This window comes from Oxyura jamaicensis, chromosome 12, assembly GCF_011077185.1.
Source record: "Oxyura jamaicensis isolate SHBP4307 breed ruddy duck chromosome 12, BPBGC_Ojam_1.0, whole genome shotgun sequence".
NCBI lineage: Eukaryota > Metazoa > Chordata > Aves > Anseriformes > Anatidae > Oxyura > Oxyura jamaicensis.
Genome location: NC_048904.1, coordinates 4581502 through 4606355, shown reverse-complemented (window position 1 = coordinate 4606355; position 24854 = coordinate 4581502). Strand labels below are relative to the sequence as shown.

Genomic DNA, 24854 nt, shown 5'->3' with positions numbered 1-24854 from the left:
GTGTTCTTTATAGTAGTGGGGAATCTGTCCTGCTTTTCCATAGCACCTCTACTGGAGATGGCAGCCTCCTATGAGCACAGTTAGTATTTGTGTCTGTAACTATTATAATGTATAGAGAGTAATTTTTTTATAGTAGTGGCAGCATCTGGAACCAGAAACTCATATCATATTGTTTGTTTTAAAACTGTTTCTGTATTTATTTTAAATTTTCCCTCAGTTAAAACTATATATTTTGCCTAAAAGCATGCCTTATATATGTTAACTCTTGTTGGTGCAGCTGCATGTAGGTGTGAATTGGCTTGCTGTTTGTATAGGGTAACACCAAATGCCACCAGATGTCCACTGTTTCTGTCTCACACCTGAGTTACCTCCTGGTAATTACCTCCTGGGGATTTTAACTGAAAATATCAATTTTAAACAAGAGAGTGGGGGAGGTCAAAATCTTTTCCCTTAGGTTTGAAGTTAAGGTACAAGGCCACTCGGAAGTGTTCAGGGAACTCTTGTGGCTTGTTCCATTTTGTTAGTAAAGCTTTCCCTTTACCCCCCACAAGCTTATTTGTGACCTTGTGACTCAGTACCCAAGGAACTACCTTCTGACAAGAACAGAGAAACTGCTGGGTACTTCCAGGTGCCTCCTCCAGACCTGTTGCTGAAACCAGCTCCATTATCACCATACAAAGAATTACTCTTCTTTTGCTAAGAGATCATTACCAGTTGCAATAAACAAGTTGATTATTGCCTAACAGTGATTATAGTAAACATAATGAAATAAAAAAAAAAAAAATGTGGTTAGCACCAAAACCAGTTTAGTATTGAAAATCTGCCTCTCCCCGGCTCTGGTTCTGTCTGCTTCCTGGTTCTAGGCAGGAAGGGATTTCTGTGGCAGACTGGCATTGTATGGAAAACTCAATTTTACACATGAACACTAACACTTGTGGGGTGCACTGAAACACTGAGAGACAAACTGCTGTTTCCTTGCAGGTGCTGTATTGCTATTTAACCCCAGGCCAAATCATTACTTTAATTCCAGCAATATTTAAGCTGTGGGGAATTGACCTCCACATCAGCCCAAACATCACATACTGCCAGCTGAAATCCTAGGGGAGCTGGGAGCCCCTGTTATTCCAAAATGATCAGTAGCACTGTCTCTTTTCTTACCAAATGCTTTAAACCAGCATCCCACCTGAAAGCTTTTAGGGAAGTTGCACTTTATTTGCTGTATTTGGATAACAGTGACAAGGAAAATATCAACAAGCACATTTCACTTTTTATATTTTTTCCTCTTTTGTGGTGATATCAGACAGCAGCAAATCAAGGTGTTCCCTCGTGCCACTAGTAGATGGAACAAATAGGAGCCATAGGTTATCCTGTGTTCACTGTTTCCAGGCGTAAAACTCTTGAATTATTAACAACCCCGGCTCTAGAAAGGTAACGGAACTCTAGCTGTACTTGTAGTGACAATAACCTAGAGCAATACCAGATGCTGACTTGTACTCATGGAAGTAGCAAAGTAAGTGATGAAACACCTCCCGAAGGTGACAGCAGTAACAAATAAAAGTGGTAATGCTTCCAGGGACATTGGCTGTCATAGGATGTTTCCCTACACCCTCATTTTTAATCTTTCATTAGTAATTCTAACTGAAACAGTATGTTGCGTAATTAACCATAATGCTTATTAAGGACTTGTTTTTCCTATGACATGTAGATGGCCACGTGCATCAGTCTGAGGGCGTAACAATTTGAAGTTTTGAATGCCTACTGTGTATTCTGCAATGGTTCCTTGATATTTCTCTGCATTTGAGTTGATCGAGACTTGACTAGCACAGATGCATTTCCTTACATAACCGTTTGTGAAAGAGTAAGATTTTCTAGTTTGCTGTTGTAAAGTTCCTCCAACACACTTTGTACCAATTTGAAGTGTATTTAACTAGCTTATTATTACTAGTATACTAATATTTTGAATCTGTTCATAAGCAAGGCTGTTCCAGCTTCAATAGAGTAGCTTATTTATTAGCCTAATAACTGTCGCCAGTCCAAGTTGCACATTCTCATAATCATCTATTGCTAAAGCAGTGTTGAAATTCCGTGCACTAGAAAAAGTTGAAAGGATCATTAAGCTGAATAAACAGCAAGTGATACTGAAAAATACATTACAGTGATATTTTAAGCTAATGCTTGTGTGGGCTGCGTGAAAGCACAACGAACTCATCTCCCACAACCCTTTTTGCAATTCTGTCACTAAACAAGTAGTTTACTGCTGCTTTCCTTTACCTGGCCAGGCAAGTTAAGACCATTTATGTCCTGTAGCAATGAGGGAAGAAAGCAAAGTGCCAGGTGTGCAAAATGGGATAAAAATGAGTGAAGGTGTAGACCTGGATAATAACTGCCACACAATAAAATGATTTTCAAAATTTCATTTTAAAGCAACTTATTTCATTTTTTACAAATAGTTTTGCCTTAATCAGGAGGATTCTTTTGTCCTTCATAATCCTGATTACAGCACTTTTTCCTTTCTGGGTTCTAATCCAAATGAGACTCTAGGTTTTAGTTCCTTGTTTCTGAGAACACTCACTTGTATTATAGAATCATAGCATGGTTTGGGTTGGACCTAAAGCCCATGCAGTTGTCCCCGAAGTGAAATTTAGTTTACTTTTAGTTCTTAAACCTCCATTTTGTATTGCTAAAGTATAGTGCTCCAAGGGCTGACAACTACATGATGAAATGTAGTAAAAAAGCAGGGAGTTGTGGATAAGCAATTAATTTCAAATGCTAAATAAAAGATTATTCTTAATTTTTTTTTCTTAGCTTTTGAACTTGATCATTTGAATTTGAGAACCCTTTGCATTTGGACATGCTGACCTACTTGCCCTGGTGCTTAGGATTAGCAGGATTAGCAGGATTTCTACTTGTCATCAAAGGATCAAAAATTGAAAACTACGTGTGAAGGGTCAGGACGCATACCACTCAGCTCTATTTGGATGCACATAAATCCACTTTCTAACATTTTTAATAATCCTGTGTATAAGTAAGTATTACAGAAAAAGTTACATTTTTTTTAAAAAAAAGAATAGAGCAGATTACTTAGGCTTTTTTATGTCCTAAATATACTGGGTTATACTTTGTACTCTGTTTTTCTTCTGATTATGATGACTATTGTTAGCTAACAAATAATCATTTAGAAGCAAATTGTTCCCAAGACTATTAGGCACTTCTTCCTACTGAAGAGGTACCTTGCTTCATTCTACAAGTTACTGGGAAAAAATATTTAATTCTCTACTTCTAATGGATCTCTGCTTTAACTACATATCTGAGTATCTGAAAACTATTCAGCAAGTTGGTATGTTCTTCTCATTCCCTTCTTTTATTGACTAATAAGAAATGTACAAAAAGCATGATACCCTTCTACCAAACTCACTTGCTTTCAACAATGAGAAAGGATAGCTTACTTGTAATATATTTAGATTCCTCTAAATTCTTCTTCTTGTTGGAGATTTTTGCTGTTGCCTAAGAGTGTAGGTGGAACAAAAGAAATCTGAAGAGTAACTTAATACGGGCATAGGAATCTTGTGTCCAGGAAAAACTTGGTAAATGTTGAGATCGTATTTCAGCTTAATCAGAAGTAACAACAATATCGAAGTGTTGTATGATGCACAGACCAAAAAGTTCTGTTCTTTCCAACTTAGTAGCGTTCCTGAAAATTTCTGTACCTTTTAGATTTACTTCTTGAACTATTGTTTTTCATTTCCTGTTTTGTCAAAGCTGAAGGAGTCTTTTACCAGAAGCCTGAAAAAAACAGGAAAGGTTTCGATTAAATAAATAAAAATCATTTGCATTGATAAACCTTGAATACAGATCAGAATAATTGTTTCCCAGCTACTAAAAATTACTGATTTCTGGATATATTAACTTTTGGACACTTGTTCTGTTCACTGAATTCTGGAATGACCTCAGCAATTATTTGTTTTCAGGAGATATTATTTTTTACTCAGTTATCCATCTTATTTTGGAAAAAATAGTTCTTGTACGTGACTGTTCATGGCAAAGCACACACTGAAAGCACTTGTGTTAGTCACTGCTTCTAAGTTAGCACAGAAGGTTCTGAAGTTGGATCAGGAAGCTGTCAGCTGCATGTCTGGGTATTTTTAGTGCCTTTCTTAGGTTCTAACTAGCAGTGTCTTAAAACACAGTTAAAATTCAGATGATTCCTGGACTGGTTGTTTATCTTATGTCTTTGTAGTAAATGAGAATAACTAATGTTTCTAAGAAGAAAAATTCAAGCATTTCACTTCCATATTAGACTTTTGTAAAGCTAAGAAGGTTTGTGGAGGCAGCTCTTGAAAGGGTCACTCTGTGCACTAATAATGTCAGGATTTAGATATGTATTGATTGTTGAGGAAACCAGGGCTTAGGCTGCCTTGTACAGCTCTGCTAACTCTTTACCAAGGAAATCAATTGTATGGGGCTTCATTAACACTGTGTGAACTAATTATTCTGTGCATACATGGGCCAGAAATCTTTGATGTGTTGTTTTGAGATCTTCCTACAGGAAGTTGCCGCTAACCCTTTTTCAGTGTAGGTGATGATATAGGCCATGTAAGCCCAAATCTGATGTGTTACTATGAAAGTCTGGAATTTTGGAGAGTATTTTTTTAAAGATTTGGGCAGCGCTACATTCATTTGTATATATTTATATATTTTAGATTTTTTATAGGGTAAGTACTCTAAGGTTTCCATTTCAATATGCTGCTAACGGGTCAAAAGTGACTACCTACAGGCAGACTTAGTTATGTAGGAGAAAAATATTCATGTATTGAGTGAAAGATGGCTTTCATCTCTTTACAGGTACCTTGCATTTAAATGTAGAATCCTGTACATATAGATATATATACTGGATCGTTATTGCTTGGGGACCGGATTAAAGTCCATGTGTGTTTGGACCAAGCTTAGCTATGTGAAATCTATCTATCTTATAACTATCTTATAACTAGGTTTGTGTGTGTGTGTGTGTGTTTATGTGTGTGTGTGTATATATATCTCCACACAAATGGCATTCCTATAAAATGTGTACATTTTTCCCGTTAAGGGCAGTCTGAATAGTTAACTGTCTGATAACAAAGCATCTTGTGAGGAGTTTTTCAAGGTAAATGTTCACTGGCAGAAGTACAGAAGCAGTACAGCTCCTCCGTGCGTTCTGCTGCTGGTCTCTGGCCATGTAGGAGGATCACTTCTCAGATCTATCTTTCTGCTGTCTTCCAAGAGAATTGAAATGCCAGCACTCAAAATTCATGTTTTCAGAACAAAATGCACAGTCTCCCAAAATACTGTATTGACTGAGTAGTTCACCCACTTTAAGCCAAATTTGTGAAGAATTCAAGCCAATTAAGCTAGCTTAGATCTCGCTTCTTTAGGACTGCTCCATTGCAGAGCTAGAATCAATGTCAAGTGTTTCTATTGACATCCTGGGAACTATATTTAAAAAAAAAAAGAAAAAAGAAAGAAACAAAAGAAACTTCCTTCACTAATAGCATAGCACAATATTTATGAATATCTTAGGGTTGGATTTAAAAACCCTCTATAACTTGCAGACATAGAATTTTCAGGTTTAAGAAACAGGTATGTAGTTTAAGTAATCAAACGACAAAAGTCAGTGGCAATGTGGGATACTCCGCAGCTTGGCACCGAGTACTTTTTTTACTTGGTGACATGTGTAAAGATCTCAGACAAAATGAATCATGAAGCAAATGTTTTTTTTTTTTTTTTTTTTTTTTTTTTTTTTTTTTTTTCATTTACAAAGAGCACTGGGGGAAAAACAGAGCTGCAAAATACCAAAAGATGTTTTCCACAGAACAAACAGAGGAAAATATATTGGAGTCATCTTCAGCAGAAGACTCTTGCTGTGTTATGAAACTTTCTACCGGCCTACAGCACAGCTTCTTCTCAGGTCTAATCCGAGAGGATGCATGCCTTCAGTTCCATCAGTTTGTTTTGCCTGTAGTAACGCCTGCTGTGGAGCAGAGTGTAAGAGCTGGTGTTTATGTGGCCTCTGGCTATGCAAAACAACTCTTGTTTTTTTTTTTTTTTTTTTTTTTTTTTTTTTCTTTTTCTTTCTGTTGGCTACAGTAATACTGTGAGCAACGGCTCCTTCTCAATGTAGTCATATCCTTAATGCAGTTCTAGGATGAAGAATATTAAAATAAAGTGTAAGAAAGAATAATTGTGTTATCCTGAAGTGAAGGTGAGCTAGTGAAAATGCTGCAGAAGATCCCGAGTTTCTGCAGCATAGCCATAATTTAAAATGCAGTCACAGATTCACTTTCTATTCAGGCATCCAAAATTCAGGTCTTGTGTATTCTGCAGGTAGCAAAAACTGATTAGATATTCAGGCAGACATAAACACTGCTCCCATCTAAAATTTACCCACAGAGGAATGTCCATCTTTAATTCAATCAAATGTCCAAAATTGTTCATGTATATATCTTTCTTGGGGGTACTTTTCATTCTGTAAGTTTGCCAGCATTTATTTCATCACTTTACTTTACATTTTCCCCCCTTTCTTTCTCATCCACTTCCTTCAGTGTACCCTCTCACACCCCCCTTCACTTCTCCAACTCATTGCATGCTTCTGTTTTCCCCTTCAGAATATAACAGCCTATATTATTATTTTCCGTTATCTCCAAGCTCTGATAAATCCAGCCTGACCTCCAGCTCCCACATCTTGCACTGTAGATTTTGGCAATGTTCACCTTGAGCTGCTCCAGGTGCCCGGGGGTCTTGTGCACCACAGAAGGCGACCCAGAGATTCCATGGAGAACGCGGAGGGGTGAGTCTGGCTTTCCCCAGGAAGAAGCATCGCTGCTCTGTCTGTCAGCCCCATGCTTTCTTGGTCCTGTCCTCACTCATCAGTTTGTTAATGCAGAAGGGAAGGCCTGTGTTACGTTATAGAAACATAGCTTTCTTATTTGTGGATGTTGTTTTTTCTTCAGTAACAGGTTTTAGTCTTGATTTTGTAGGTCTTGTCCATGAAACAATGTCTATAATCTTTAGTATCACAAAACTTCAGAAAGTGATTTGCTTGTGGACTGTGAATTCTTCCACTGAATTCCAAATTGCTGTAATTTTCTGGCCATGGAATAATGAGTGTTTTTTATTATACTTGAACAATAACAGAAAATTTGTGGTGATCAAACATATTGAGCATTAAAAAACTGTAAGAAATGAACATTCAATTGGCCGACATTTATAAAAGTCCTTAAAAAAAAAAAGTTCAAATTCAGAATCTGATGTTCTCAATATTTTTAAATTATTTATTCAGAAGCAAATCGTATAACTTGATTAATTTTTTTTTTCCCTGCCTCTGAATATATTCTCCATTGATATGTGTAACCCGTATTGAAGTGGCTTTATGGGTTCGGTGTGAGTTAATGATGGGATCTGTGGTGCTGTGCCTGCACTGCAAGACATCCTCATGACTTAACTACATACATTCATTTCACTCCATCTCGGCTGTCAGGAAAACGGGCTATTTCTTCTCCTGCTTATTAATTGTATATTACTGAAATACTGTGACTTATTCTTCAATTGCAAAATAGAACCTCGTCCTGGATGGCTCTTTTCTAGTGAGAAATCACTTCAGAAATGGTAGTATACTGAGTGACAAGGAGATTTCAATAGCCAGGGAATGTGTTCCATAGTTTATTTAAAGGTATTATTTCAGATACCCATTGAATTTGTATTCAGACAGCTGCCAAATGTCTGGCTGATTCATTTCTCTTAAAACTTGGTCTGCTCAAAAATGAACTTGAAAAGAGTAATCAGTTTTGCAGTTGTTGATTTGTGCATTTACTCAATTTCTCTGTTTGAGAGCTGTGTAAGTGAAATAAGCTGTTCCTATAGCAACGTGTACAGTCTAGAAGAGTTTCCATGGTATACAGATTGTTGTATCCTTAAAATCAAACAGAACAAATTAAAAACAAGAACACCCCCCCCACACACACATAACTTACCTCTTTGTTTTTTAAAAAAAGTGATGTGAAGACAGACAGCTCATGTATCAGCGATAAGAGCATGAATCTCCTGTTAGGTGTTGGTGCCCTTGCTTGATTTTCTTGGCAAAAGTCCGGAATCGCAGAACCTGCCTCACCTCGCTGCAGAGTTTGCCAAGCAGCCAAGGTTATGGCAGTGTGTCTGACTCAGCAAGGCTGCAGGATGCACCTTGAAGTCCAAAGGAAGAGTAAGGTGGATGTTTTTTGATTTCTGTTTATACTCATGCTTTTTTTTTTTTTTTTTTTTTTTTTCAATGAGAGAGAAAACGAGTTCTTGTTGAAAGATGAACTCTAGCATGCTTACTAGAGTAGTAAGTAGTAGACTTTTCTGGCAAATGGAAAAAGTTTTGTGTCTGCCAGTGTTGTACAGCAAACCATGGAAGGAAAATCTTGGTTCTTTCTCATGTGCAATGTGGTAGAACAGCATCACTGGAGAATGAACCTGATGGAGCCAAAAGGCAAAGGGTTGAAATGGCTCTTATTTGAAAAGAGCACAAAGTCAGAACTCCAAATACATATAAGAAAATTAGAAATGCAGACATTTCAGATAAAAACAAACAAAATCTTTCTTCATTTATACTGCTTCTAAATTTTAATGTAAATGCTGCAGTACAGCTGAGAGTTACTGGAATCATTAACTTGTGTTGAAAGTCTGTATTAAGGACTTCAGAAGTACAGAACGTCTAAGATGGGAAACATAATGTGTGGCTAACTCTTCAACAACTGGGAACAGACAAGGCTTTTAGCATTTTTTAATCTCCATTTTGATACATATGATATATATTAAATGATATGAGTTTCAACAGTTTGTAAGTGGAAAAAGTAGAATTGTAATATTAATCAAGGTTGTAACTTCATGGACTTGCACTAGACTGACAGATCTTCTAATACTGAAGGAGGAAGGTCTTGCACTTTGCTCATTCCCATTCGTTCCTCCCCATGATCCCGAGCCTCCCTTTGTCCTCTCTGGACAGAAGGATCTGGCCATTGCCTGCTGGCAAGGTAGGTTGAGGCGGTTCAATCACCTGGCAAACACTGTGATCTGAATTCAGCTGAATTCAGCTGTCAAGGCTCCCATCAGCAGACAAGCACCAGATGGGCCTCAGACAAGCAATGACTGAATGTGTTTGGGAGTTAGAGGAGCAACAGAGATCAAAAAGAAAATCAAGGTCCTTCTCTTTCACAGCAGCAAGCAGTTTTTTGGCTTGCTCTAGAAGAGAATTTCAGCTCAGTCTGGCATCTCATTTATGTCTGTAACAATCTTGATTTTAACAAGATGCTGATGGGTGGTTTATAAATAAATATATAGATAACTTATTTATAACTTTGACAAGGAAATGTATAAATTAGTATAACTAGATAAAAATGTGCTCTTTTTTTGTTGAGCTCTTGCATAGTTGTGTAATAGTCTTAAATCTTTAACTTGCCATATAGAAACTCAGAATTTCTGGTACATGTTCCTGACTGCTTTTGACATGGTCTTGACAGTTAAAATCTTTGCTTGTAATATACAATTTTATAAGGGCCATAATTTAAGACTGCCTGCAGCAGCTGAATAACAGGTTAATGCTAAAATTGACTTTATGTTTACTCTCCTTACCATTTATGAGTGTTGAGGGTAAAGTGCTTTAGTACGATAGAAGTACAAAATCCTATTTGTTATCATGCCTCTTATTCTTGTCTCAATTTTTCTCCGTTACCCTGTACATCTTGCTTACCTGCACAGAGAGATTGAATATTTCTATGTGAAATAGCTGGAACTTTTTTTTATGTGCCAAATGTCTTGTACTCGACTACCTGCATGTGCATTTCACTGTTGAGGAAGTAAAGCATGTTGTAGAGCTCCTGAGGAAAACTTGGAATTAAACAGTTTAATTTTAACACGCAGTGTGCTGGGCATAGTAACTAGCACTCATTATTTCTGTACGTTTAAAAATACAAGACAAAGCCAAGTATTTTGAATGCTTCTTTTAGTATGGAATCACCTGATTTGGAGAACTGAAGAAGTATTGGCTTTTGCCTGTATGACTGATCCGTGCTAGAGACACGGCTTTAAGCGTTTGCAGTCCTGTAGCTATGTCCTGTAGCAACACACAGCACGCTGCAGAACAGCCAGACTAGCGCTCTCTTCTAAGAGCTCTTCATTGAAGGAGATTCAAAAGAAACCAGTGTATCTTTATGCTCAAGTGGGGGACGTAACCAGGTCAAGAAGTAGAGGAAGAGGCAATCAATATGATCGTAAATAGTTATGCTTTTATTTTGCTATACTTTCCAAAGAAAATGAGGTAGGAGTAATGCTACGAGTTATTTGACTGGGGTACAAATAAAAGTACTAAATGGCAAAATAAATAAATAAATCTTGGTCTAGATATTTAAAATCAATTTATCAGAAAAGTAGTGGTGGAGGGCTGGCTGGACTGCTCGTCTATCCTTGCCTGACCAGCATATTCTGTAGTTTAGTACCCAAACCTCAGCATTCCTTCAATGAACAGTAAACATGAGCTTCGTTTGCTCTTAGTAGATCCCTTCCTGTACAAATCTCTTTGCTTACTTACTGGGCTATTCAGGGACACTATTAACATGGAGCCAGTGAGAAGCATCTGATTCAGTAGATATGCCCCAAATATCCCTGTGTTTTCAGAGACAGCCCTAATACCTGACTGCGTGCTACTATTTCATTTTATTTATTTTTTGCTTCAGGACATAAATTGATTACTGCTGAAATCAGAAAGGAGTGTTCTCTTCTGAATCTCTGCCCACTGCTGTACGGAAATGAGCTGGACAGATATAATATGGCAGGCGAAATCTCTATTCTAATTTTGCTGTTAATGTAAAGTTTGTTCTGAATGTAATTACAAATTGACAAGTACGCATTCGTTCTAATTGCATTTCATGAGGCTACTTAGTCTTCATAAAGACACTAAGTCTGCACAATGTCTTTGTGTCATAAGCAGTGACTCATCAGAAGGAGCAAAATACAGAACCCTGGGTCTTTCTAGCGCTCTGTGAAAAAGTAAATGGGTCTAATGGTGTTGGATCTTTGATTTTACACTCGGTCATATTTGGAGGGTACTTTAAAAACATGCTGCTTCATTCTGACATTACATTTGGAAATAATTAATGATAGCATATATCAAAATACATGGAAAGCTTTTGTTGCTCAATAGCTGAACATCACTTTTATTTCCAGCAGTCCTACAGTACTTGCTTGCTTTTCCTACAACTAAATGTATTTTAGACAGAAGAGGATATGAGTGTAAGGGGGGAAGAATAAAGGATTTAGTGCAGCTAACATAGCAGGGTTTATAACAAAGCAGTTTTTACTGTTTCATTGTTCCTTCTGAAGGGGTCTCTTTTCACTAAGATGCTACAACAGAAATTCCATTCTGATTAAAAATGATCTTCTGAGATTTGTGGACCAATCATGTATTAGCTCTGATAAGATAAAAGGATTTTGAAACCATATTGTAGATTCTAAGAAAGAAAATGCAGCTGTGTGAGGTGGATAACTTGCTAAAGCTCTGTTGATGGTAGCAATGCCACGGGTGGCGAAAAGAGGCGATGCGCAGTGCTAAGCCAGCATTCCCATGGCAGCTTCCTGGGAAGTTCTTTGCATCCTGTAGGTATCCTGCCTGGGGGCAACTAGTCCAGTCACCTCAGGGAGAAGGGTAATGAAGAGGAGCAAGAAAGCTGAGAAAACTGTAAAAAACTGTAAAAAATGCTTCCAAGCAAGCTTGTATCTGGTTCCATTGGGTCTGCTTGTTGTGTGAACTTGCTACCAGCCTTTTTATTCTTCTGGACCTGACTTTTAAGGGTGTGCTTATCGGATGCTAGCACCTGGAGCAGGAACAGTGAACACTCACATGCTGAACCAGAGGAAGTATACTCCTTTTCAGCAAAAGTCTATGGGCCCTTTAGACGAAAAACAATTTGACCCGGTCTATGATGAATTCATGCAGCTTTTTTCCTAAGCTCTTAGTCCACAAACTGACGTTTTCCAACCAAGAATGAGGAAAACAAACATGCCTTACAGGAGGGACTCTCTTTAAAAAAGGCACTTCCTAAAATGTTAAAATGGTAGATGGTAATTAGAGGCTTTAAGGAATATATTTCATTGAGCTAACTCACATTGGCCCAACCTTCCCACACAAAGCCTAAGAAATGTTCCCCCAGTAGCTGTGGTACCCCCTCTGGATTGGCAGAAGGCAAGGCTGTTGTTCACCTGAGTTTGCTTGCTGTCTTGGGCTTTGCCCGATGCAAAGCCCAATTTCACAGCTTCTGCCAATTTGAGTGCAGGCAGAGGTCACCACTTAGCCGTAACGCTAAGGTATTTGGGCAAAGATTAAACTGGAATCAAAAGGCAGGCTTTCCTACTCCACAGTGCCCATGAGTAGCGCAGGAACGACAAAGTGGTGTGTTATGTCACAGCTCCAATCCAAATCTGTAACAGTGAAAAAATCTGAAGTGTTCCCATAGGGTGCTTCTGGAAAGTGCTGGATAAATACAGTGAATCACAAGGCTGTGTGACATTTTCCAGAAATCCTTACCACAGCAGTTGAAATCAGAGCAGATAAGTTTAAAAATTCCTTTTAAATATGAAAATTCCATAATGGAAGTGCTAACACTAACTCATTAGGCATAACACTTAAACAAACAAACAAACAAAAAACCTTGGGACTGTAAATTGTAACCCTACCTCTTGATGACTTATTTCTGAAATTAGGAAGATTCTTACTTGGAGCCTGAGTCACTAGCCTGACTTCACCAAGGTAATGATTTGTCTGAAATATATGGAAGATTCTGTTCATAGTATATATTCAGCGCTCATCTGTTCTGTGATCTGAATAATCTTCTATCCATCAATCATCAGCAGTACTTGCACAGTTTAGTTCCAATTTACAGGCGCAAGAGGTAACTCTAGGGTATTTTTTTCCCAAACTGCTCTATTAAGGTATACGATGGAAAGCTAAATGGCAGCCTATTGCAATGGACTGGATGAGATGGGATAGAAAAAATATTCTCACCTTCATCTGACAAGCCACGTGATGGACAGTTCCTAAAGTCGACTCTGAAGACCAAGCCAGTACTGTATGTGGGGCTGAGATGTTTGCATGAGTTTTGTGGAATTGTTCACAACTGTTAAACCTTAGAAGACAAATCCCTGTTGGTTTTAATTTGATGGAATCATCCATGCTCCTGAAAGAAGCTTTGCAAATTTTTTTTTTGCCAAGTTCTGATGTAGATGTACTGACTTTCTGCAAAGTTTGTAGGCATACAAAGACATCATGTATTTGCATTCAAAGGTATTTAGGACACTAGACGTAAACAATTAACTTTTCACCCACTTTTTGGTATCACTTAATCAAGTTAAGTGATATCAAAACTTCAAGCAAAACAAACTAGCGTGGCATAAGCAGCTATGACTCGGTATGCCATGTTTTGAAATGTGCTTGGAGACAGGGCTGTGAGCAAATGCAGGAGTATTTTGCTCAAAAAGTGCTACTTTTTTTTTTTTTTTTTTTCCTTTGCATATTTCCTTTCCCAATTAGAATGTCAGCACATGGTTCTGCTCTTTGAACACAGAAAGCAGCACTTAACACTGGAGATTTAAGATCTTAATTCAGCTCCCTGTTGTGTATACTCGGGAATGCAGTCTGCAGTGATCACGTTTGCTTTCCCTTGCGCTCGCGCTCTTCCCTTTTCCTCCTCCTCCTGCTTTCTCCAGGATGCCTCCACCTCGCTGGCAGCACAGACAGCTTGGGCAGGATGAGTCAGAGCTGTTCAGTAAACAAACAGAGACTATTCAATTCCCCCTTCCTATGCTTAAAAATAAAATAAAATAAAAATGGTAGCACCTATGTCTAAGCGGACATCTTTTGGAATTTGTGAAAATGGTTTTCAAGAGGATCTTTAGCCTGTTATATTAGACCAGTTACTGGAAAATACTGAGAGCTTAAAAAAATGACTGCCTGGAGAGCCTGATTAAAAACATTAGTAAAATGGTGAGTCATACAGGCAATTAATTAAAAAAAAAAAAAAAAAAAAAAAAAAAAAAAAGAATACTAAGACACAATTGTCTTTGGATAGAAAAAAAGTCATGCTAAAATTAGTTTAAAATGTAGTGACTGAAGTGAACAGTGACAGGGAGAAAAACACCTTTTTAAGATCATAGGTGTTTCGATTTGAAATGGGATGAAAATATTTGTTTAGCTTAATCTAAACACGTATATGACACATTTATCTCTAAAAATGCTTGAGTCTTTTTGGCATGCCTTTACAGTGGCATATGGAGTGATAAATGTGCCACAGTTTCTCAATTCTGCCCTTTACTTTCTAATTAAAGGAGAAGAAACCCACTTATCTGACTGTTTTCCAGAAGGAGGGATGATGAAGTTTGTGATGGTTTGTGAGTTGGAGCCTTCTCCCACTTCCCCTGCACAAGACCTCAGAGAACAGAATCTATTTCATAACTTTCTGGTAGGGGTAGGAATCTTTACAAGAGAAAATCTTGACAGAAAAACATCACGGTTTACTTCTTACCCTAAGGCAGGGCAAACAATGACAGATCTCGTACATTCTCTAGTAATGGTGACATTTTGGAGGAGCAAAAACCAGAATTTTTCTCACATGGGTCTCATTTGACACCTGGATAGTTATTCTAATTGAAATGAAGTTAACTGTCCAGTTTTGTTAAAGATTTCTATATGTAAGTAAAATATTTTAAAGCAAAATACTTCCAAAAGAATTTCTTTACATATCCCTTCAGTTTATCGTAGTCACAGCATCTCAGAGTGGAAGGGGCCTCTTGGTGTTTCCATTATAATGCTTTTGCATTATAATTTGCATTACTGACTAATTTGTGAGATTAAATGCCTGCAGCCTCCATTCTAAGTGGTGGTTTTTTGTATGAACCTTGGGTAAATACAAAAACCTTAGGTACAGCAGAGTGTACAGATCCCTAAACTAGCGTTAAATAAAATAGAGTACCAGAACTAAAACCAGTGTGGTGGCTCTCAACCTTCTCCCTAGAGAAAGGGACTGACACAAGGAATTTCAAACCAAATTTAATTTGATGAAAGGTAGATAGATTTTAATTTCATTATTATTACACCCCTCTCCAACCCCCCCGGTTAAAAAAGAACATGAGAATACCCACCAATTTTTTTCAAAAACGCTCTGTTTCAGAAAATGACCTGGTCTTTGCCTAGACATTCACTACAGCAGGAAAAGGATATTTCTAGAGCGAGTCCTCCCCCAAATGTTGGTTGGAAGGGTTTTCTGAAGATCACCCATCAGTGCAAAGCATGAGCATTGCTGGTAATATTGTGCAGCTGAGCCAGGGGTGGAGACCTCAGGGTAGCCTGTCACCTTTCTGGGTGCCTCTTCCACTGCTGCACTAGAGAAGGAATTTCTGTCGAAATGCAACATGGAGGTCCCAAGCCTGAAGTTGTGGCTGCTGCCCCTTGTTTTATTTCCTTCCAGGTTTTGGCCGTCTGTGGTTTTCGTGGCTCCCCAGGCAGTTGTAAGCCTGTATCAGATGCCACCTTAGCCTGCCCCTTGCCAGGCAAATCACTTTGTTCCATTGGCTTAACTTCTATTAAGGCATCTAATTAAAAACAACAAAAAAGTTTTAAAGTTTTTAAACTCTATCTTCCACAACAGGTAGTTCCTTTTTGGTTTTGAATATCACCTTTTTTTTTTTTTTTTTCCTTGCTTTATGAAACTCTTTAAAACTTCCTATCCCTCATCACTGCTGGTCTTGGTTGAAGAATCTCTGGCTTCTCAGAATGACCCACACAAGTTTTCTGTATTCCCTGTTTTTGCCCTTCCTTTTATCATTTCCAGTCCAGTTTGTGGTGAGACAGTGGGAAGTTGCAGTTCCACAAAGTACTCATGATGTGCTGTGCTACAACATCTTCACAGTTTCTTCCTTGTTCTTTCTGTAATGCTTCCATACATTTGCATTGCCTTTTCATGTTGACCTTGGATTCTTAGAGAACTATCAGAATATCTTCCATGTGTTACCTGAGAAGTAACACCTAATTTTAAAGATGCAATTGGATCAGGAAAGTCATTTTTCCTGGGCATGTATTGCTTTGCATTCGTTGACATTGTCTTTGTCTTCCATTTCATCCTCCAGCCACACAGGGAGATTCTTGAGGTCTGCTTGAGACTTTAGCACACTGAAAAACTTGCAGTGATTTCAATCCTATCCCAGAATATTTCTGCAAGCATTAAACAGTACTAGCCCCACAAAGCATACTTGGTGACCTCATTATTAATATTTCTTCTTTATGAAAAATGCCTGCGATTTATTGTGTTAGTTCATTAGAATACTTCTTTCTGTTGAGTTTTTTTCTTAATGCACCTAGGTGAGGCATGAGAGGTTTGAAAAATCCCATTGATTTCTGTATGTAAGTAAAAATATTTTAAAGTAAAATATTCCCCAAAGAAACTCTCTCCATAAAACTTTGTAATATAAGGGCTTTGTTAATTTTCTTTAAGAAAGACGATGATCAATTTATTTAAAGAACTCTAGAAAATTTTACTTAGCTTATCTCCAATGACTGCATCTTCCCTGAGTAAATAAAAAGAGTGTGAGAATATTTAAATTTACCAGTTGTGTTAATACTTGTGTAAGTACCCCAGCTATTTCTTTGCATCCTGAACAACTGTATTACTCAGGAGCTTTCTGCTTTAACTTAGTAACGTGTTCCAGAGAGCTTTGTGCTCTCCTGAGGTGTGTGTCCTTATCTGTTTTTTGCTTGCTTTGGGTCTTGTGTACCCACTGGTGTGGCTTAGATTATACAAATAAAATAGGGAATGCACAGGATGAGCAAAATGATTGAAATGAAAGGCCTGTAACTGTAGTTTTTGAAGAAAAATCAAAGCTCCCCAAACAGTTTTTAAAATAATACAGAACGTGAAGTGCTGGTGAAAGGAACAGAAAGTCTCTTTTAGGTCTAACACAGAACAGAAGCCGTAAGTTCTCTGGATGCATCAATACACTGTACATACGTAATCTTACATACATGGTAGTGATTTTTCCTAGTTGCATCTGCTCTCTTGTAGCTCCTTGCTATTACTCAGATTGAGTTTTAACTGTTGGAAGACATTGTTACATAATCAAATTTGTCACTGGAGGGATGGGGTTTTTGGTGCAAGGGCAATGAAAGGGCAGTCACTGTGCAGAATGTTCCCATCTTGTTTCAAGCGCCTTGTGTTCTCAGCCAGCTGTCCCAAAGGTATTGCCTTGCCATTTGTCGGAGGGACAGTCGTGACTGCAGGTTTGCTATAGCTGGAGCTGTGAAAATGAAAATATAGCTCTTTAGTGGCTGCCAGGAGGAAAGACCTGAACCCCTGAGTTGAGGGGAAACACAAATACCTGTATATGAAGGAGAGTGGGAACTACAAAATGAAGGACATTATTTCAAGTTTTAACCTCCTATTTTTTTTCCAAAAACTGGAGAGATGAGGACCAGGTTTCCCATGACAAACCCAGCATTTGCCTGACCATTTTAAATCACCACAGCCGTGGAGGCAGGCATTTCTGCCAAGCAATGACTTTTACTTAAGAACAATTACAGTTCTCAAAACATTGACCAATACAGAAAAATATCATTGCTGTCCAATTTCATATATAAAATCCCTGATTTTATTTTTTCTCCAAAAGCATTAAATACTGTGCAGTAGAAATGTGTATTACAAGGGGAAATGTAATAAATGGTGGATATGAAGGGCAAGAGAGAACTCACGCTGGTAACCCAGGCACAAAGGGAGACAAGCTGTTGTTCTGCGCAGCAGATGTTTGTTTCCAGCAGTAATGCAGGGCTGTACATCCCAGTCAGTGTAGTGTTTTTAAAACCAAAGAAAAACCTCTTCACTAAACATAGATGCTGTAATTGTGACTGGACATAATCACTTTTTTTTATTATTTTATTTTCAAGTGCATATTTTTAAATAAGAAATTTGGATAAACAGCCTCTAAATTAGCAGTCCCTGATGGACTTAACAGATGTAGGCAGCAGAAATCTGACTTATAAACAGGTAGCACTTCTAAGGCATAATCTCTGTAACTAAAAGGTTCCTAAATATTGTTTTTACTAGGCTTTGTTCTTACCAATCACCGTCTCTTTAAGTGGCTTGCAGCGTGGGAGGGAAGCTAGCGGTGTAATGTGAATCAGAATGTGACTGATGGCAAAAGATTCCAAAAACATTAGTATCAGTGGAGTCCTATAGATTTCAGATTTCTGCCATGATGTTTCTGTTTCTCAGCTTTTGCAGTAGAGTTACATGCTATTCTTTAAGTTACTAAAAAAAAAAAAAAAAAAAAAAAAAAGTCTAGTACTCATATTTATCAAGAAAAGCTTAAAAATGAAAACACTGTTAACTAAGGCTGTCTTCATGGCAACAGGTTACTTTTTGAAAAATAGGCAGTATGTGTAAAATAATGAGTTGATGCATTACATTGGAACATGTGGAGCTTTTAATCTTAAAATATAACTAAACCTCTAGCTAACCTGCTTTTTCCACAGGTTGAAGTAAGCATTCCTTTTATCCTACCTGCAAATCCACTCCCCAGTTATTTATACCTTAGCCAAAGTGGCTAAGATCATTATATTGCTAGCATGGTATAGCTATTGATCTCTTAATTGTTTTAAAACTCAGGGTCTGTTCCTTTCTTTGAATACCAGCAATCCCATAGAATTCAATTCCAGCTTATAGTTCCATGAAGATGCTGATCCTGTACCAGAGGTTAAAAAGTCATTCTTCCGACACCTGAAAAGCCCTCTGCAAAGTGATGTACTGTGTACAGTTTTCAGTCTCTGCCCTGGAGGGTATTTGAATGGATTTGGCAGATATGTGAAAAGAGCCCTTGTTCTAGGAGGAATGGCAGAATGTGACTTTGCCTCATCTTTGCTAGGCTGAATGAACTCAGCTTCTCAGCCAGCCCTTGTCCAGGTACCCTGAGTCCCCAGCCATGTTGGTTGCTCTGCACCAACCTCTCAACATCCTCTTACTTGAGAGGATTCTCAAGTAAGGCACAGAGCTCATGGTAGTCTCACTGTGTCCGCAGCAGTGCTGAGTATTGGCGATGTAATTTCTCTTGATCTGCTGGACCCACTTCTCCTAAGGAACGCTAGCACGCTCCTGCTCAGATAACAAAATGGCTTCCGTTCCACTGTACTTGTTTGGTTTTAGTCACAAGAGAGTACAGATTTGTTCTGTGTATTTTTATTTTTATTTTTTTATATTTTTTATAGTTATTTTCCTGTAGAATCAGCCTGACAAATTAACTGTCTACAAGGTTGGCTATGCAGTACTGTTATGTAGGTGCTCCACATGACAGCAGTTATGTACAAGGTGTGGACATACTAGAAAGAGGCCAATGGACGGCCATGAGATGATCAAAGGGCTGGAGCACCTTTCCTCTGGAAAGGAGGGGAGGCTGAGAGCTGGGACTGTTCAGCCTGGGGAAGAGGAAGCTCCAGGGGGTCTCACCAGTGTCTATAAGTACCTGAAGGGAGAGGGCAAGGAGGATGGAGCCAGGCTCTTGTCAGTGGTACCCAGTGCCAGGGCAAGAGGCAGTGGGAACAAACTGGAACACAGGAGGCTCCACTGAAACATCAGGAAGCACTTCTTCACTCCACGGGCGACAGAGCACTGGCACAGGTTGTCCGGAGGTGGTAGAGTCTCCCTTGTTGGAGATGCTCAAAAGCTGCCTGGACATGGGCCTCGGCAGGTGGCTCCGGTTGACCCTGTTTGAGCAGGGGGTAGGGGAAGGTGACCTGCAGAGGTCTCTTCCTACCTCAGCCATTCCGTGATTCTGTGAATTTGGTTTGCAGGCTGGTGTATAATTTCCATTAGGAAGGTTTAAGAGGAGTTTAGGTTTGACTTTTTTAAAAAACAAATCAAAAAATATCCCAAAGCAAAATTAATAGAGTCATAGATATATATACAGCCATAGAAGATTCAGAACTTGTCACTGGAAAAAATCTGAAACTGATAGAGTATTGATTTTAGTTGAATGCCAAGTTTTTCAAACTAAAACTCCTCTTAAAAGACTGAGTAGTTTCCCCTAAATATAAAGAACATAAAGTGTACTTTCAGTTGTCTTTTTACCCATGCTCCCTGTTCTCCTCCTGCCACCCTTGTGTCCCACAACTCTCCCCTGGTTCCTCCTGTTGGAGGTGCTGTGACTGGGCCCACCTAAAGCCTCATTTTTTTTTTTTTTTATTATTATTATTGATTTATTTTTGTGTGTGCAAACTCTTGTTTTACAGGCAAAATGAAGTAGTTCAGGGGGGGTTATTAGTGACAGCCCTTCACATGACAGGTGATAACGTGAGCACAGTCAGCTCACAGCATCCCAGAAACACTGGCTTTTATCTGTGCAGTGCATCTTGTCAGAAAATGTCCCACATTTTATTTTTTTCTGTGCTGTATTGGGTTTACTGGAGTGATGGTGTACCGAGTGTGCAGATCCCTGTATCTTTCTGGTCAGCAGATTGCAGAAGGAGATGTGTTGGCTCTTGCCATGTGAATTGTCCCTTATTATGGATTTTTATATATATCTATCTTATATATCTTATATATCTTATATATCTTATATGTATTGTCCTTCAGAACTTGTTGTGAGTGTTTTTGTATTTTTGTCTGAGGAATTGAATAAAGAGTGTTTAAACAAAAGCACAGGCTGCTGCCTTTCCTTACCTAACCAGGAAAGTTAAAAATACTTTTTTTTTTTTTTTTTTTTTTTTTAAAGTCAGATCCAGCCAAAATACAAAATTGCATCTTGAGATTCATATGTGGAACAGCTCAGATGTTTTTGTTGCTGTGTTTGTGCATTGTAAAGAGGAAGCAGGATGCAAAAGACAACAAATCCCAGTAGTCTAAAATTACCCAGACACTCTGCTTGCATGATCTGGCTTCTGTACCTCAGGTTACAGACAAAACACAGAGCAGCAGAAACACCTGCTGATCTCTTCCATGTTTACCATCTCTGAAATGAGCCCAACTGAAGAATAAGTGCATTTCCATAGATTTTAGCTAAATACTGTGTTTCTCTTGGCTAGTATTTCTATGTGCGTGGTACTGAAATAGCTCTAACTGTAAAATAAGTAGTGGTAGCTCCATGATGCTTTAATAAGAACTGAATCAGTCTCCAAGTTTTGTTGCATCTTGCTGTGTGCCTAATTTCAGTAAGATGACAGTGGTATCAGGAAAAAGTTGGGAAGAAAGAATATATTTCTCCTATAAAAAAAAAAAAAAAAAAAAAAAAAAAAAAAAAAAAAAAGGAAGCAGTTATTTTTTGTAAGTAAGAAAATTCAAAGTGTCATAGCTTGTCCTAATAGGTTGACCTGTGCTATTGTGCTATACATCTGAAATCATAACTTTGAAAACAAGCAATGTCTGTCTCTAATAAGAAAATTTAGAAAGAGAGAAGAATGTTGTATAGGATAGTGATGTCATTCATACTAATGGAGTGAAACTGAAGAAATCAGTAAGATAGCTGAGATGCTGAATGGTACAATCCAATTGTATCACTTCAAAGATCATTGACTACCCCTGATATGACATGTCTAACTACTGCTAATTATTTAGCTTTTGGATACAAATACCTGTAGGCATGTCAATAGATAGTTTGTAAATACTTGAGAAGGAAAGATATTTGTTTTTGTCATTTGTATAGGAAAAATTATTCAGCATATGGCATTATTGACAAATACTTCTTAAGGAACATCCCCTCACTTAACTTCTGAGTTCTGAATCCTCAGGCAAATGAGAGAATGTATTCTCTCTTCCCCTTTGGATATCTTGATTTCCAATGCTTTTTACAGTGATTTTTGCAGGAATTCGGTAGAACAGAAATAAAAATCAAACTTCTCTTTCAAAATTTTTGAAATCCATTCTTTAAGAAATCATGACAGGAAACATCACTGACATCATGAAAGGAAATAAAAATATCTGCTTCCGTATATCCCTTTCTAAGCATTGCTTGTCTTCAGTGACCTTGTGTCAGAGAAGGTGGAAAAGAAATTGGTGGGTCTGGCCTTTTCCAAATAAAGCTGTCTTTCAGTTAAGGTTTTGCTGGGGAAGAAACTGTTCTACACACACTCCTGGTATTAGCATCAATTTACAAGATCTCATTGAGTAGATGCTGCATTAATTTGGCTAATATGCAGTTTGGCATCTAGATGGCAGTCTGCAATTATGGTGGTTAAATAAACAAGAAAATGTGCCATCTAGCTAATGATATGTAAGCAGAAGACCATGGAGAGAATTAGAGGAATGGTTGGTACAAATAGGCATGGTTGGTACGAACAGTCTCCTTTGCTACGTGGCTTACATGTAAGTAACTACATTTGAAATGTCCCAGGGCATGTGGAACATATGAATATTTGATGGGGCTACTCTTCTCTTTTATTTTATATTATATTTTTTTATTTTATTTTATTTTATTTTATTTTATTTTGCTTTCTTTTTCTTTAGTCTGGTCACAAGGGAATGTCATGCATGGCTTGAATGCACAGTCTGATAAATGGTATCAGTTTCAGGAGCTATCAGATATGTGAATCCTATAGCCTCATTTGCTTGCTGTAGGAAACAAGCAAGCTAGTTACTTAAAAAGAACCTTAGTGAAAATGTAAGACACCTCATGGACTTCAGTTTTTCTCACTGGCCCACTTTTGCTGTTATATACAGCTCTTCACAAATTATACAATTCATTTCATATTCAATTACAGCCATAAAAGTAAATTTGTAAAATGTTTTATGGTAAATGATGTTATACGTCCCTTTTCTTCAAAAATAAGTTAAAAATAAAATCCTTCTATAAGATCTGTTACTAAATGCATCATTTCAGTCATCTTCTTTCTCCAGTTTCCACTGACATCAAGAGCTATAAACTATGGTTTAAGGACTTAACCTGTTGAGTCAAACTATCAAATGTAGCCCTAAACTTTTAGGAAAACATGCAAAACATTTTCCTAGATTTTAAAAATTTCTTTAGATTTGTTATTGTAGTATTTGATAATTAGATTAGTTATTTGTGAAAGTTCTTCCTGTGTGATCTCTGGACTAAATATTTCATTTTCAAGCATAATTTTGGGTATATTATTACTGAAAATGTAGCCCTAAGCAAATGCAAATATGTTTCTACAGTATAGATTTGAGCTAAAGTATTGTTTGCAAGACAGCCTATAAGTTTTGAAAGCTATTTATTTATGTAGCAGTTGATTTTTTAAATAATCTACTAATTCATTGTGAGTCAGTAGGAGATGCTTTCTGTAGCAAAACATTTCTGATCATGAATCAGGCTAACAGAATTTTCTATATCAGTTAAAAATAAATAAGAACATATTTCATTGCTGGTTTCTTAGAGGGGAAGGGAAATCTTGTTATTGAACTACCTGGGATTCTGAAAGTCCATTCAATAATGACTGCCCCTGCAAAATTAATTTGTTGCTTATTCTTTTCCTTCTTATTTGTAAAGGAAAGTACTGACTTTTTCCTCTACCTTTCAACCATCTGATTGCAGGTCAGAACCTAATTCTGTTTTTAATTCTGGTTTGGACTATGCCTAGTACTGAAGATTCAGCTCCAGCTGAACCCACTACACACAGTATAAGCAATCCATTTTAAAAGACCTGCTTATTCAATTGGTAGTTCTTGAGACAGGAACTGATATACCATCTTTTTGCAGTTGTCATTAGGAACAGACATACCGATATGGATCTGGAGACTCTTTCCTCTGCTAATTTGGGCAATAGATTAGAGTTGTAAGTGCTGTCAGGCTTGCAGTGGTAGGGAGAGCAGACAGCCTAGTGCGTAAAGTTGGACTTCATTATTGTTCATAGAATCATAGAATGGTTTGGGTTGGAAGGGACCCCAAAGCCAAAGCCCACCCAGCCCCAACCCTCTGCCATGGGCAGGGCCCCCTCCCACCAGCCCAGGCTGCCCCCAGCCCCATCCAGCCTGGACTTGGGCACTGCCCGGGATGGGGCATCCACAGCTCCTCTGGGCAGCCTGAGCCAGGGCCTTGCCACCTTCTGGGGAAAGAATTTCTTCCTTGTTCAACTACAAAAGTTACAGGTGTCCAGAAACATTCTGCAGGTGTAGTATGGCTCTTTGTCTTAGAGGCATCGGCTGACAGATCACAGAGTCATAGAACGGCTTGGGTTCTGTGGACCTCAAAGATCCCTCCGTTCCAACCCCCCTCCTGTAGGCAGGGAGGCCACCCACTAAATCAGGTTGCTCAGGGCCTCATCTAACCTGGTCTTGACCACCTCCAGGGATGGGAAGTAATAGTCCTCTTTCTATTGCCTTGCTTTCAGGTTTTGGTGTATGTAGTTTAGCACTATTTTGCATGGCAACAGATGTTCTGAGATAACTCATGTTACGCTGTTTTAAATCCTGGTGTTGCCAAGTCACTTGTCTTTCACTAGTTTTTATCATGGGAAGCAGTCTTGTTAAGATCAAGCTATTTATCCTTTGCTTATTGGATCCTGGAGTTTTTCACTGAGTTTTGAGGAACCATTCAACTTAGATCTATTCTGACATTATAGGGCAGAATGAAAAAAACTTTAATATACTTAAATACATATTTGTCTATAACATTATCAGTTATTTAATAGGAACTTCTCAAAACAGAAAAGGTCAAATATTTAGGATAATCAGACTGAGATTCTTAGCCTGTGTTTTTTGAGATGAGGAAATGAGTTTCACTATACCAGCTGTTTGGATGACCACTGGGATCAATCTATAGAAAGTAAAATTTGCCATTTGTGACTTTTTTTATTATTATTATTT

The 24854-nt window shown here is 38.0% G+C and overlaps 3 long non-coding RNA genes across 4 annotated transcripts in view; all 3 read left to right on the top strand.

Moving 5' to 3' along the window:
• Positions 1-1076: 1076 nt before the first annotated feature.
• Positions 1077-2890, top strand: LOC118173516. Its single transcript, XR_004754259.1, has 3 exons — positions 1077-1136; positions 1301-1510; positions 2806-2890. It is a non-coding gene; the product is annotated as an uncharacterized LOC118173516 (long non-coding RNA).
• A 2891-nt stretch (positions 2891-5781) lies between these two features.
• LOC118173515 overlaps positions 5782-24854 on the top strand; it is a 46804-nt gene continuing 27731 nt past the window's right edge. For both annotated transcript variants that reach the window (XR_004754258.1, XR_004754257.1), the window contains exons 1-2: positions 5782-5941; positions 6679-6820. This is a non-coding gene — a long non-coding RNA (uncharacterized LOC118173515). The remainder of the gene's footprint in view (positions 5942-6678; positions 6821-24854) is intronic.
• Positions 8200-10215, top strand: LOC118173517. Its single transcript, XR_004754260.1, has 2 exons — positions 8200-8235; positions 8922-10215. It is a non-coding gene; the product is annotated as an uncharacterized LOC118173517 (long non-coding RNA).